The 13620-nt window shown below is 38.1% G+C and overlaps 1 protein-coding gene and 1 long non-coding RNA gene across 3 annotated transcripts in view; both read right to left on the bottom strand.

Moving 5' to 3' along the window:
- KCNIP4 (potassium voltage-gated channel interacting protein 4) overlaps positions 1–13620 on the bottom strand; it is a 1020323-nt gene that overhangs the window by 560503 nt on the left and 446200 nt on the right. The window lies entirely within an intron of this gene.
- LOC115941112 (uncharacterized) overlaps positions 10459–13620 on the bottom strand; it is a 59417-nt gene continuing 56255 nt past the window's right edge. Inside the window, exons 2-3 of the long non-coding RNA XR_004075868.2 lie at positions 10942–10986; positions 10459–10691 (exon numbers count right to left, since the gene is read on the bottom strand). This is a non-coding gene — a long non-coding RNA (uncharacterized LOC115941112). The remainder of the gene's footprint in view (positions 10692–10941; positions 10987–13620) is intronic.

The following is a 13620-nucleotide window of genomic DNA, read 5'->3' as shown; positions in this document are numbered from 1 at the left end:
CAGATTCCTCTTGAACATACTTCAACCAGGATTTCACCTCCCTACTCACTAAAACTGCTCTTGTTAAAAGTCACCAATGATGTCCACTTTGCTAAATCCCATGACTGTTTCTCAATCTTGGGCTTACCTGACTATTAGAAGTATTCAACAGGGTTAAACACCCTGTCCTCCTAGAAACACATTCTTTACTTGATTTCCATGACATCAAACCATATTAATTTGCCTATTTCCTCTCCATAATGATCTTCCTCTCCTATTTGGTCTTTCTTCTCATCTGTGCAAGATCTTAATGAAGTAGTACCCCAGGGACCAGACTTTGGACTTTTTTGTCTTCACTCACTCCCTTAGTGGTCTTATCTAGTTGCATGGCTTCCAATACCATGTAAATGCTGATAACTCCCAAAAGTATATCTCCACCTCTTGCTCTCCAGACTCACATGTCCAATGGCCTACCTGGCATCTCCACCTGAGTGTCTACCGGGCATCTCAAACTTATCAAGCTCAAAACTGAACTCCTGATACTCACAATCCTAAATCCCCTCCTCCTTTAGCTTTCCCCAGTTTCAGGACAGGTGAATTCTAATTCCTGAGGTCAGCATCATTTCCTTGTCTTCCCTCATATTCTGCAGCCAATCTACGAGCTAATCCTTAAAAGGTAGTCAGAACTACCTTCAAAATATATTTAGAATCCATCTACTTTCACCATTACTTTTATCCATTACTTATAGTTTACTCTGACCCTTGTCTACCTCAAGCTTGAATTTCTGAAATAACTTTCCAGCTGATCTCCCTGATTAAAGCTCTGTCTCCTTTAATCTCTCCTCTAAAAGGAGCCTGTGCAAACACAAGTTAGATGATATCAGACCTCTCTGATCCAGTCCTCCAATGGCTTCCAATGTTACTCAGAGTAGAAGCCAAGATCATACAGGGATCTACAAGGCCTGTCATGGTCTGGTTTCCTCCTACCTCTCTGACTTTTTCACTTCTCTTCTCTCCACTCTTTCTGCTCAGGCTTTTACCCAAATTTACAGGCATCCTCCTGCCTCAAGAAATTTGCATAGATCACTCTCTGACTGATCACTCTCCCTCCCACCCCACATCTGCATGGTTTGTTTTCGCACCTTTGGTTTTTACCCAAATGCCATCTTTTCAGTGAAAACAAATATTTAACTGCAGTATCCCTTGTTGGACCTCACTGGTCACCCTGGCACTTAACATTACCTAATTCACTCTAATCTGCCTTCATGATTTAGTTTATTGTCTGTCTCCTCCCCTGGGACACAAGGTGAGTGAGAACAGGGACTTCTGTCCATATCCTCAGTGCATGGAACACGGGGGGGGGGGGGCATCAGTAGGCACTCAACAAACATTTGATTAATTAAAGATGAAATGAATGCATTCACGAATAAAGGAAAGAAAGGAAAATTTTGTTATTTAGGCCAATTTAAGAAAATGTATTTACCGCAAGATTTCTTAGGGTTCTTTAATTTGATAATGCAGTTTATGCCTCTCCCAAGGGGAGGATGGAGCAGAGAAAACACCCAATGTATCCCATACACATTTGATACTTTAGCATTTTGGGGGGGATGTGTTATTTAGATCTGTGCTACTCAAAATGTGGTTTGTGAACCAGAGCTAGCTCACAAATTATTTATTACTTGCCTGCAATGAGAAAAGGACAGAAATTGACAGTAAATATTTAGAAAATTTTATAGCAACTTGACATTGCTGCCAAGAGCCATCCTCAGTGGGTTTGTGTTTTGCTTTTTCTCCTTTCATTTTTCCAGTAATTCACCATTATTGTGTTTTTAAAAAGTATTAGTTAATGACAGATTAAAATTAATAATAATAAAAAAAAGCTTGTCTTTTACCCCCAGATAATTCAAGAAACAATTCCTTAAAGCACACTTTGGTTGGGAAACCTAAAGTCCAAAAAAAAAAAAAAAAGCACTTCAAGATGCAGCTACTACCTTGATTCTAGACCACTGTCTTACCATTTCTCCAGTTGCAACCTGTATGCCAACTGAGTTAACTTGCTTGTCTATGCTTTACTACCTGATAAGCCTTTGTCCCCTCACCTTCCTGGGATACTTGAATTCATCCTTCACAATTCAGTTCCAAAGGCTAATGGTTTTGTGAAGAATCCTCAGATTCTTGTACAAAGACTTGGATTACCTCCTGGGCTTCCACAACAATCTGGTATCCTTATCCCCAAACTGATGCCCCTTTCTTGAATCATTTTCTTTACCAAAAACATGTATTGACCACTGATTGTATGGGAGGATCTATGGTCTCACTGGTAGACATAAGTCCAGATTCTTGCCCTTGGGAGTTTGCTCTCCAGCAAACACAACATCTACTAATTATTCAGAATTTATTTTTTAACATATTTATTAAGATGTAACTCACATATCATATAACTTGCCTGTGCAATTCAGTGGTTTTTAATGTAGTCACAGAGTTGGGTAACCATCACCACAATCAATTTTAGAGCATTTTCATCATTTCCCCAAACCCTGTACCCACTAGCAATCACTTTCCTTTCCCTCTTACCCCATCCCCATCCCTGGGGAACCACTAATTTATTCTCTGTCTCCATAGATCTGCCTATTCTGGACATTCTTATAAATTGAACTATACAACATGTGGTCTTTTCTACTTGGCTTCTTCCACTTAGAATAATATTTTTTTTCAAAGTTCAACAACATTATAACTTTTACTTTTAATTCCTCGCCCAATAATAATCCATTGCATGGGTATGCCGTATTTTACTTATTCATTCATCAGTTAATGGACATTTAGTTCATTTCCATGTTTTGGTTATTAGAAAACAATACTGTTATGAACATTTATATACAAGTTTTTGCCTGGAAAAATGCTCTCATTTCTCTTGAGCATATACCTAGGAGGGGAACTGCTGAGTCATATGATGCAGTTGGTTAAACTGTGGCCCAAAAATATATGTCCATACCTAAATCCCAGAATCTATAGGGGATTATTGCAGATGTAATTAAGTTAAAAATCTTGAAATGGTGTCTTGGATTACCTGGATGGGCCTTAAATACAAAGACACGTGTCCTCATAAGAGAGAAAAAGACAAAACAGAGGAAAAGGCCACGTAAAGATGAGAGCAAAGTTTGGAGTTGCGCAGCCATAAGTCAAGGAGCTACCAGAAACTTAGAGGCAAGGCAAGAGCCTCAACTAGAGAATTTGGAAGGAGTATATGCCATCTTAGTAATATTAAACCTTCTGACTCAAGAACATAAGATATCTTTCAATTTGTTTATATCTTCTTTAATTACTTTCAACATTTTTGTTGGTTTGACTTTAAGTTTCCCCCTTCTTTTGTTAAATTTATTGCTAAATAGTTTATTCTTTTTGATGCTGTCATAAGTAAATTGTCCAATTCAAGTAAATAAAAATACAAATGATTTCTTATATTGACATTGTATACTGACATTGTATACTGCAACTTTTCTGAACTTTGTTCCAATAATCTGTGTGTGTGTGTGTGTGTGTGTGTGTGTGTTCCTCAAGGTTTTCCAAACACAAGAGGATGTCATCTGCAAATAGAGATAATTTTACTTCTTTCTGCCCAATCTGGATGTGCTATTTTTTTCCTTACCTAAGTGTCCTGACTAGAATTCCTGTAAAATATCATATAAAAGTGGCAATGGTAGACATCCTTGTTTTTCTTGACCCTAGAGGTAAAACATTTAGGCAATTTGCCTAGAGGTAAAACATTCTGCCTTTCACCATTAAGTAGGATGTTAGTCGTGGGCTTTTATATATGCCCTCTATTGGGTTGAGGAAGTCCCTTCTATTCCTAGTGTATTGAGGAATTCTACCATGAAAGGGTGTTAGATTATGTTAAATGCCTTTTCTCCATTTATTGAAATAAACATGTAGTTTTTATCCTTTATTCTATTGATATGTTATTACATTAATTGATTTTTTATGTTAAACTAACCTTGTATTGCTGAGACAAATCCCATTTGTCCTTGGTATATAATCCTTTCATATGTTGCTGGTTGAGTTTGCCAATACTTTCTTGAAGATTCTGTGTCTATTTATAAGAGATATTGGTCACTAGTTTTATTTACTTTTCTTTCCTTGTCTTCATCAGATTTTGGTATCAGGATAATACTGGCCTAGGATGGGATGGAGATTGTTTCCCCATCTTCTGTTTTTTTGGAAGAGTTTGTGAAGAATTTCTCTTTACATGTTGGTAGAATTCACCAATAAAGCCATTTGGCTCTGAGCTTTAATGTAGTAATTGAGTTTTACTAATTTTAACTAGGAATTGAATTATGAATTCAGTCTCATTACTTGTTATGGAGGTATTCAGATTTTATTTCACTTTGAGTCAGTACTGGTACTTTGTGTCTTTTTAAGAATTTGTTATGTCATTTAGGTTTTCAAAATTTTTGGCATACAAATGTTCATAGCATTCCTTTATGATCCTTATGATCTTTTTTAAGATTGCTTTAGCTATTCCTAGTCTCTTGAATTTCCATAGAAATTTTAAGGTCAGCTTGTCAATTACTGTAAAAAAAAAAAAGCCAGCTGATTTTATTAACTTGAGCCATTTTCTTGATAAATCTAGATAAATGTCAGTTTTGTTGAATTTTTTTCCCAAGAACCAAGCAGGTTTTATTGATTTTCCTTACCATTTTTTTTCTCTATTTTATTTTTAACTTACTTTTGTTTTAACTTTCTTCTGCTTTCTCTTGGCTAAGTTTGTTCTTATAGTTTTCTTTTTAAGTTGAGAGTTTATTGATTTTTTTATAGTACAGGCATTTATAGTTATATATTTCCCTCTAAGCACTGTGATAGCTGCATCTTTTAAGTTTTGCTACACGTTCCTTCATTTTCATTTATCTCAAAGTATTTTCTAATTTTGCACTTGTGATTTTTTTTTTTTTTTTTTTTGGATCCATTGATTATTTGAAAGTGTGGTGCTTGGAGTGCCTGGCTGGCTCAGTTGGTGGAGCGTGGGGCTCTTGGTCTCAGGGTTGTGAGTTTGAGCCCCATGTTGGGTGTAGAGATTACTTAAAAAATAAAATCTTTAATTTTTTTAAAGTGCATTGCTTAAATAATTAATCTCCATTATTTATGAATTTCCAAATTTCTGTTACTGATTTCCAATTTCATTCCATGGTAATCTAAGAATATATTTTGTATGATTTCAATCCTTTTAAATTCATTGTGGCCTATTTTATATCCTAGCAAATGGTCTATCCTATAGAATGTTTCATGAACACTTGAAAAGAATGTGTATCCTTCTGTTTTGGGGTGCAGTGTCCTTATCAAGACATATTGCTTCTCAGTAGTTTACAGTGTTGTTCAAGTCTTCTCTTTTCTTGCTGATCTACTGTATACTCCAATTAATTTTAATTTCAATAAATGTAATTTTAAAAGCATTCATCTTCTTTTTCCATGTGTGAACAATAGCCTTTTACCACTGGGAAAAGTCTCTATTTTGGATACCAGTAATTGAAGATTTTGTGATAGAATGTGAAATCCCCAAATGCCTTCTCTTAAGGACTCTCTGAAGATTCACTTCAGTAGAATTATTTGGGGGTTGATGGTACAAGCGTAGACTGCCAGCCCCTCTCTCCTGCTTTAAGCAGAGCCACACCTTGGAATACATAGAAGCAGATTGCCACTGCTTTTGCTGTTTTGGAAAATGAACACACTCGTTTATTTAGTCATTCATGAGGAATGACTCAAATGCCTACTGTAAGCTAGGTATTCAGAGTACTCACAGCAGGTGTCATACTTGGTCTTACTATTATATAAAACTAACAAAATCTGAGAATCAATCTCAGAGAAAGCAACTAAGAGTCATAACTGGACATGAGCAGTTGCAGGAGCTTTTCCTTCCAGATAAAGCTAGAATTATGGCTGCTTTCTGCCCAGAGGATTAACCACATGCTCTTTTCCCACAAGTCAGCCAGGTTTACTTAACTCTTGTCAGTTGTCCAGGGTAATGTCCAGTGTTCTTCCCCCCACTCATCTCCAAGATGCAATCTTCCCTCTCACCTCCATTAAATTATCTTGCTTGCTATCTTAAAGCAGAAGACAGATCAAAGTATAAAACTTGACTCTGGAACTTACTAGATATATGACACTGAGCAATTTGCCTAAATTCTGTGTTCCTCACTCTTCTAGTCTGGAAGTCAGACATGAAAACACCTATTTCACAAAATTGTAATAATAAATGTCTTAAAATACGATAATGCCATTATAGCACATGGCATATAATAGGCCCTCTCCACAAATGGTAGCCTAAAACATACAAATAACAATTCTTAGCTTCTCATTCTGTTTTCTGGCCTATGCTCAAACTCTCAGCTAGTTGAGTTCATTCTGAAGCCAAGATTACTGACCTGTTCTTTTGTCCTATCCTGCACCTGCAAACAACTGATCTTTTCTTTTGGTGGGGGGGGGGTGACAAGGATGGGTAAGAGTGAAGTGTCCCCTCTTCCTATTTCTCTGGCTATCAGCTGGAATTCTGCTGTGAATGGATTGGCCACCTGGTCCCACACTGCTGCTAGACATTAGCACCCTTCTCCCACAACACTCAAGTTTACCACGCTCCTTTATAGTCTGTGCACATGCCCAGCAGGTACTGCTCCCTGAAACCAGGATCACTGTCCTGCATACATCTTCTGTTGCTTCCTCTTTTCCCCATTTATTCAGGTTTCTGAAATACCCAAATCCCTTAGAACTCAGCCCAGTCAAAATGGACAGCAAAAACTGAACTCCAGGATCTTATCAGCAATGTTCATAGATGCAATGGATTCATTTGGCCTATACTGAGACACTTCAGGGAACTTACAATGACTCAACACTGACCCAGACAGTCCCTTAATCTAGGCCAGATGGCAAATTGTTCATTATCCTCATTCTGATGGACTTGTTTTTCCCCAAGATGAGCTATTATAATTAATTATCTGCTATCTGGCATTTTATCAACAAATACCATCCATTAACTAACATTTCCACTGCCAGTTCAATGATAATTAATTGTCACAGTGATAACCTGTGGTACTGAAAGATTCTGAAATCACTTCAGAATACAGAGAGTGACAAGAAGCGAGACTAAGAGAGAGAATGAGAGACAGTGAAATAGGCCAAATCATGCTCGGCATAGTTATAATATTAAAGGTACAAAGCATCATTTCTGTGATGTCCTAGAGACCCCATTCCCACCTCTAGAAACACCCCACATAATATTTTCTAATGGGGCTCCCATATAATATCAAGAAAATAAACATGCTTTAGGGCTGGCTGGATCTTTTCCGAGAAGTGTGACCCTATCTGTACCCTAAAGTAATAATGTAGCCTATCTTGGGCATTGGTCAGAAGAGGTGGAGCAAAATCATCTCATCCTGGAAGAAACAGCACATCACTCACCATCATTTTATCTACCACCCTACAGTTGAAAAGAAACAACCACCCTTTTCCTGGCCATAAGGGTTTCCAGAATAATTTAAAATGTTATGAAATATAGCATGGCAAGGACCTAAATGGAAAAAAAATAAAACAAACCTGATATAGTAACTTTCCTTCTAGGCTTCCTTTCATTTTTATTTCTATTGCTTAAAGATTATTAATTCCTTAACAGGATTAGTGCCCTATTGGGTACATGGTAGGCATTCAAGGCATTTTGGTTTAAGAAGACTCAGTGAGGAAATGTGATAAATGCCTCAGTGAAATGTTTTTCCAACTTATAAACTGTTTCTGGACTTTGATTTGCCATGGGAGCTTTATATAGGCTGCATATTTGTTCATGGGCACTATGCCTCATTCTGTGCAATTACCCCTGGGAACTGGCACCCCCTTCTCAGTGAAGATGGAGCCAACTGAGAGCTACTGGGTTAGAAAGAACAGGATGGCCTCAAAACCAAGGCCATTTCCCTCCCCAGAATGATAAATGGAAAAAAGCAACAGAAGGTGGATATCTCCATAAACACATGCTTAGATAGAGCACCTCATAGAATTCACTGAAGATGTGCCCAAGGAGGATATATGAATACATGAAAAGAATTTTCAAATTAGGATTTTGAGGCTCCTGTAATTCTGCTGTGTCATATTGACTGAATTTTGAATAAAGGAGCATGACATTTCCTAAATGTTTGAAGGCCATCATGACTCATTTCTGGAGTTTCTGAGGTCCTCTCCCACTTTGTTGCGTCAAATGGTCACGCTATATCAGTTAGGTTAAATTCTTAAGGCCAGATGGCTCAGGGTCACTAAAAATATGACCATATTGAAAAAGAAGACCAACAAAACTTTAGCAAACCTCGTGACATCTTGTCTGTGTGGGCAGCCCATCATCATTCAGCGTAGCATCAGCAGACCCTGAAAGATCCTGCTACACTGAAAGCTGGTAGTACTGGCAGTAATAGACCTGGAAAACCTGCCCCCAATCTCCTGTGAGAGTTAGAAGCAAGACAGACTGACTATTACCCAATACATTTACTGGAGAACATACAGGCCTATGTAATCACATGCCTGATTTCTTACAAGCCAGGTTCTAAGGGGTTGAGAAGATATACTCCCAGATAAAGAATCAAAAAAAAAAAAAAAAGAAAGAAAGAGAGAAAGAAAGCCAGAAGACAAGGATGAAGGAAAATGATCAAAAGGTTACTAGAAGAACTAGGGCACCTGGGTGGCTCAGTTGGTTGGGCGACTGCCTTCAGCTCAGGTCATGATCCTGGAGTCCCAGGATCGAGTCCCGCATCGGGCTCCCTGCTCGGCGGGGAGTCTGCTTCTCCCTCTGACCTTCCTCCCTCTCATGCTGTCTCTCATTCTCTCACAAGTAAATAAATAAAATCTTTTAAAAAAAAAAAGGTTACTAGAAGAACTAAAATACAGAGGAAAGACAATAAACATCACAAAGGAGGAAGAAAGACCTGATCTCATAGCTCTTGCAAAGCAGTGGAAAAGAATTTGGGCAAGGCAGGCAGGGGAGCTTCTACTGCAAGGTGTAAGTTCTGAGCTTCTACTGTAAGAGTATCAGCTTTGAGTAACACCCTCCATCACTACTGCAGAGTAGGCAAGAAAGACCCAATCCCCAGAGGAAACATTTCAGACCAATAGAAAGCGGAGTAAGCTCTGTTTTGATCACTCAGACTAGACAGTGCACCCTGTTGTCTTGCATTGTAGACGCTCAATAATTCATAAATAGAATGGTGTAGATTGCATAGGCAGTGCTTCAAACCTAACAGTATTCCACTTTATGGAGACTGGAATCATTGTGGTGGCTGTGTGCCTGTGGATTTGGGATCACCCAGATAATAAGAGGAAGTCCAGGATGAGCATTTCTCTGTGTAGCCTTTAGTAAGACCTTGGAAACCTCTTTTTTGAAGAATTTTCTCTTAATTGTATGTGGCCAAATTCGGATGTAAGTCTTGCTAGCTGACAAAATCTAATTTAGTTAAATGAACTCTACCCCCAAAAAAGTTACTCCTGTTTCATCTTTTCATTTGTGTTTTTAAATTCTTAAATCAAAAACAGTTTTCTCATTACCTTCAGGAATTAGTATTTTTGTACAAATCTTTTGCCTCAAATTGTTCAACATTATCTTTTAACTGTTTACACAGCCACAATTCTCCAAAACATTTTGTCCTTCAATACATAATGCAACACACACACAAACTGAATAAAACATTCTTAAAATAAAACCTACAATAAATACAATAAAGCCAATAATCCTTTTTTTTTTTTAATTTCTTTTGGACTTCTTCACACATTAATAAGCAATAGAAGGTAAATTTTTTCATGGTGGAAAATGTTCTTATATATAAAATATACTAGGATATACTCTCTTAATTTTTTTAAAAGCTATTACATGCATCTTTTTAAATAGAATCCTTTACTTTCCTTCCAGAGAGAAAGCTTTGCAGAAATAACTTGGAAAAGAAAAATGTTTTTCCTGGTCAAGTAGGGATTTTTTCAGACAGCTCCTCTACCGCCCTCTAAAGCTCAAGAACAACATAACAGCTCTACTTTGCAGACAGTAATTTATTCAGTTGAAATACCAGAATTATGGAGACTCCAAAGAGAATTGGACTCCTTAGTCCCTGGTCATACTGCAGTATGTTCAGGCACATCTGCTTAAATGTAAGGGCCAAATTTAAAAGCAGACCTGATACAGAATAAAGAACTTGAAAAGTAGGTGTTGATCTTATCCCCAATGCCAGATTCATTAAGTCCCTATTATTCACATTTTAATATATGACCTAACAGACAAGTAGCCAGACTTTTGAGTTTTGAAAACATTCAATCCTTTTGGGATGCTCATATATTGCATTTTTGTGTTTTTATGTTACCGAGGCCATAATTGTGACAGGAATATATTACAAAGAAAAAAATGGAAGACAGTATAGGTATGAATGAGAATGTCTGCTAAGAAATAATACATAAAACTATATTTCAGAAATTAAGTGCTTTATGAGATCATTTTAATAATGTACAACGGAACAGAGTAAGATCTGGGGGCTTTAGATTTGGTCGGATTTCTAGAACCGGAGGATAAAAAGCATGTTCCAGAGAAGGAAAGCAAGATATTTGCAAAAAGTAGGCATTTGTGGAACCATCTGGCAGAGTGGGAAATGGGAAGAGATGATCTCTTATCTGTTCTTTACACTGGAGGTGAAGCATGGAGTGAAGAAAAAACACTGGAATGGAAGAAAAAAGGAAAATGAGAAAGCAAGAAAGCAAACAAGAAAAGGCAATACAGAATATTTTTGAGCCCTTACTTTGCACTAAGTACATTTATTCACATAAACATGTAAGGTGTTATCTCTATTTTAACAATGGACAAAATTGAACTTCGGAAAAAATACATAAATGTGGTTAAGTCGTATAGTTGGTAAGTGATAGAGCCAAGCACAGAAAGGAAAGGGAACTGTACTAGACACTGCTTACCTTGTATCTCTCAATACTTTGGCCAAACAACCTTCTGGGTCCCAGCTAGGGAGCAAGCAGGAGAGGAAGAAGCATGTAAGGAATAAATCGGGGCAAACAATCAAAGACATAAGAGAAGGAAGGGTAACTGCAATCTCAAAGAGCCTTTGGTGACAATGAAAAGCCACAAGGAGGCAGTTAGTTACAGGAGGGTTCTTGGCCAAATTCCTGATGCAAGTCCAGATGTTAAGAATAATAACAATAGTAATAATTAATTCACTCTGGAAGCCTATAATCATTAGGACAGTGCTTTTAATTCTAGATGTGCATCAAAAGTTAACTGTGGGGGCGCCTGGGTGGCTCAGTCCTTAAGCGTCTGCCTTCGGCTCAGGTCATGATCCCGGGGTCCTGGGATCAAGCCCCACATCGGGCTCCCTGCTCGGCGGGAAGCCTGCTTCTCCCTCTCCCTCACTTGTGTTCCCTCTCTCGCTGTGTCTCTCTCTGTCAAATAAATAAATAAAATCTTAAAAAAAAAAAAAAAAGTTAACTGTGGATGAGCTGCCAGGACTGAGTATCAATGCTTTCAGCTGGGTGGTTCTCACAGTGAGGTCCCTGGACCAGCAGCGTCAGCATCACCTTGGAATTGTCATAAATGTAAACTCTCGGCACCCTCCACCCCAGACCCATTAAATAAGAATCACTGAGGGCAGGGCCCAGAAATGTGTGTTTTAATAAGCTCTGCAGGGGATTCAGAGGCATGCTCAAGTATGAAAAGCAGGTTAAGTCCTTTAATTTGTTTCATACATGTTCTGGGTTCCTATTATTGTGAGGTGTGTTTGAGGGGGCCTGCTTTAGGGGTTGAGGGGAAACTTTTACCATAGACCTAATAAAAAATGCTCCTTCCCCCTAGAGCTATGTATAGTAATTCATATTATCTTCCTTCATTTCAGTTGTGGATTGATTACATTAGGACAGTAGACTACCAGTTCCCTGAGGGCTTCGCAGGCTTGATTTCCTAACTGTGGGTAGAGTAAGAAAATTGCACAAGTTAGGGATTTAGGGAATTAGGGAAGAATAATGAGCAAATTACTCTTGATCCTTCTCTCTACATTTCAATTCTGTAAGGTGAGCATTTTACATTTTGCCATGATTATGTAAATGGAGCTGGATGGGTTTCCTTACATTTGCATTTTGTGTTCAGAAGCCAGGCTCTGCCAATATTCATATGAACTAGTCCTTGTGAGTTATAGAAGGGCAAGCGAGACAAGAAACAGTCCGCGTAATTCCCTTCTTCATGAGGGTTTATAATCCTCATCTAATTTTAACCCCACATCACACATGCCAGCCAGTTATATTATTATTTCCATTTCACATGTGAGAACACAGGTTCCTCCAGCTACTTGCCCAGCTGTGGATGAGATTCAAACAGAATTCCTTCTGCCCCTGGATTTGATGTTCAAATGGGAGAAACCCATGGTATCCCTTTGAGGGAAGAAAATGTATCATTCTAGAAGTTATATCCCTAATGATATCTAGTAAAACATCTGGAAGGCCATTTCATAGATTTCTTAGCAAAAGCTTGTTATATTTCATTTTATTGGTGGCATTTGGAGAAAGGAAACAACAAATACTTCATGGACTGAAATGTTTGCCTCTCTCCTGGGAACTAACTCATGTTCTGGTTTGTATCATCATAAAACATGACAATATCCTATGTGGCAGAAGTGCCGCTAAGTTCACCAAAATTTCATGAACCCTTTCCTTAAAATAAAGTTGTTATAGGCAGTGGTTATCCAGCCAAGGACTACATTTCCCAGTGATCCTTGCATCTAAATGGGGCCACATGACTAGCTTTTGCTACTAGAATGGGAGTAGCAGTAACATGTGTCCCATCAAGGGTGAGGTAGATGAGAAGCACGTGTGCCTTTACCTTCTCTTTCCCCATCCACTGAATGCAGAGGATCCTAAGGTCCTAGGAGATGGTGGAGCAACAAGGTAGACACAACCTGCATTCCTGAACCAGGAGGGAAAGAGAAGTCTCCAGGTCACCAGGAATGTTCACACTGGGGAATTACAGGAGTAAGAAAATCAATTTCATTGTGTCAGTTTGCTGAAATTTGTATATTACTGCAAGTACAAACACCCTAATTAATGAATTTAATTTCCTCTCTTAGATGATAATTTTATTGAGAGGTATTTCCATGTTTGGAAAAGTATGGGTTATAGAGTCTCATAAGCTGGGTTCTTCCCTCATAGATTTTGAGGAGCCTGATGAGTTTTCATTTCTTTTCAAAAAGAATACTGATTATAGTGAGTACACTACTTGAGATACAGCTCAGACAGACCTAGATCTAGTCCTTGACTCTTCCATTTCCAGATGTGTGAGCATGGGCAAAGAGAGGAGCTTTTATCCTCTTCTGCAAAATAAAGGTTAAAAATCCCCATACTCTAAGATTAAGATTATTATGAAGATTAGAATATCTGTAAATGCTTAATACAGTGCCTGGTTCATAGCCGGTATTACCAGTTGGTGGAAGTCTTTCAAAAATATTTGCTGCTATGTCCACAATAGCCAAACTGTGGAAAGAGCCAAGATGTCCATCGACAGATGACTGGATAAAGAAGATGTGGTATATATATACAATGGAATATTATGCAGCCATCAAAAGGAATGAGATCTTGCCATTTGCAACGACGTGG

This window comes from Leptonychotes weddellii, chromosome 2 (genome assembly GCF_054177405.1).
Source record: "Leptonychotes weddellii isolate Sample4059 chromosome 2, ASM5417740v2, whole genome shotgun sequence".
Classification (NCBI taxonomy): Eukaryota; Metazoa; Chordata; class Mammalia; order Carnivora; family Phocidae; genus Leptonychotes; species Leptonychotes weddellii.
The sequence above is the reverse complement of the archived record's forward strand: the minus strand, read 5'-3'. Positions and strand labels throughout refer to the sequence as shown.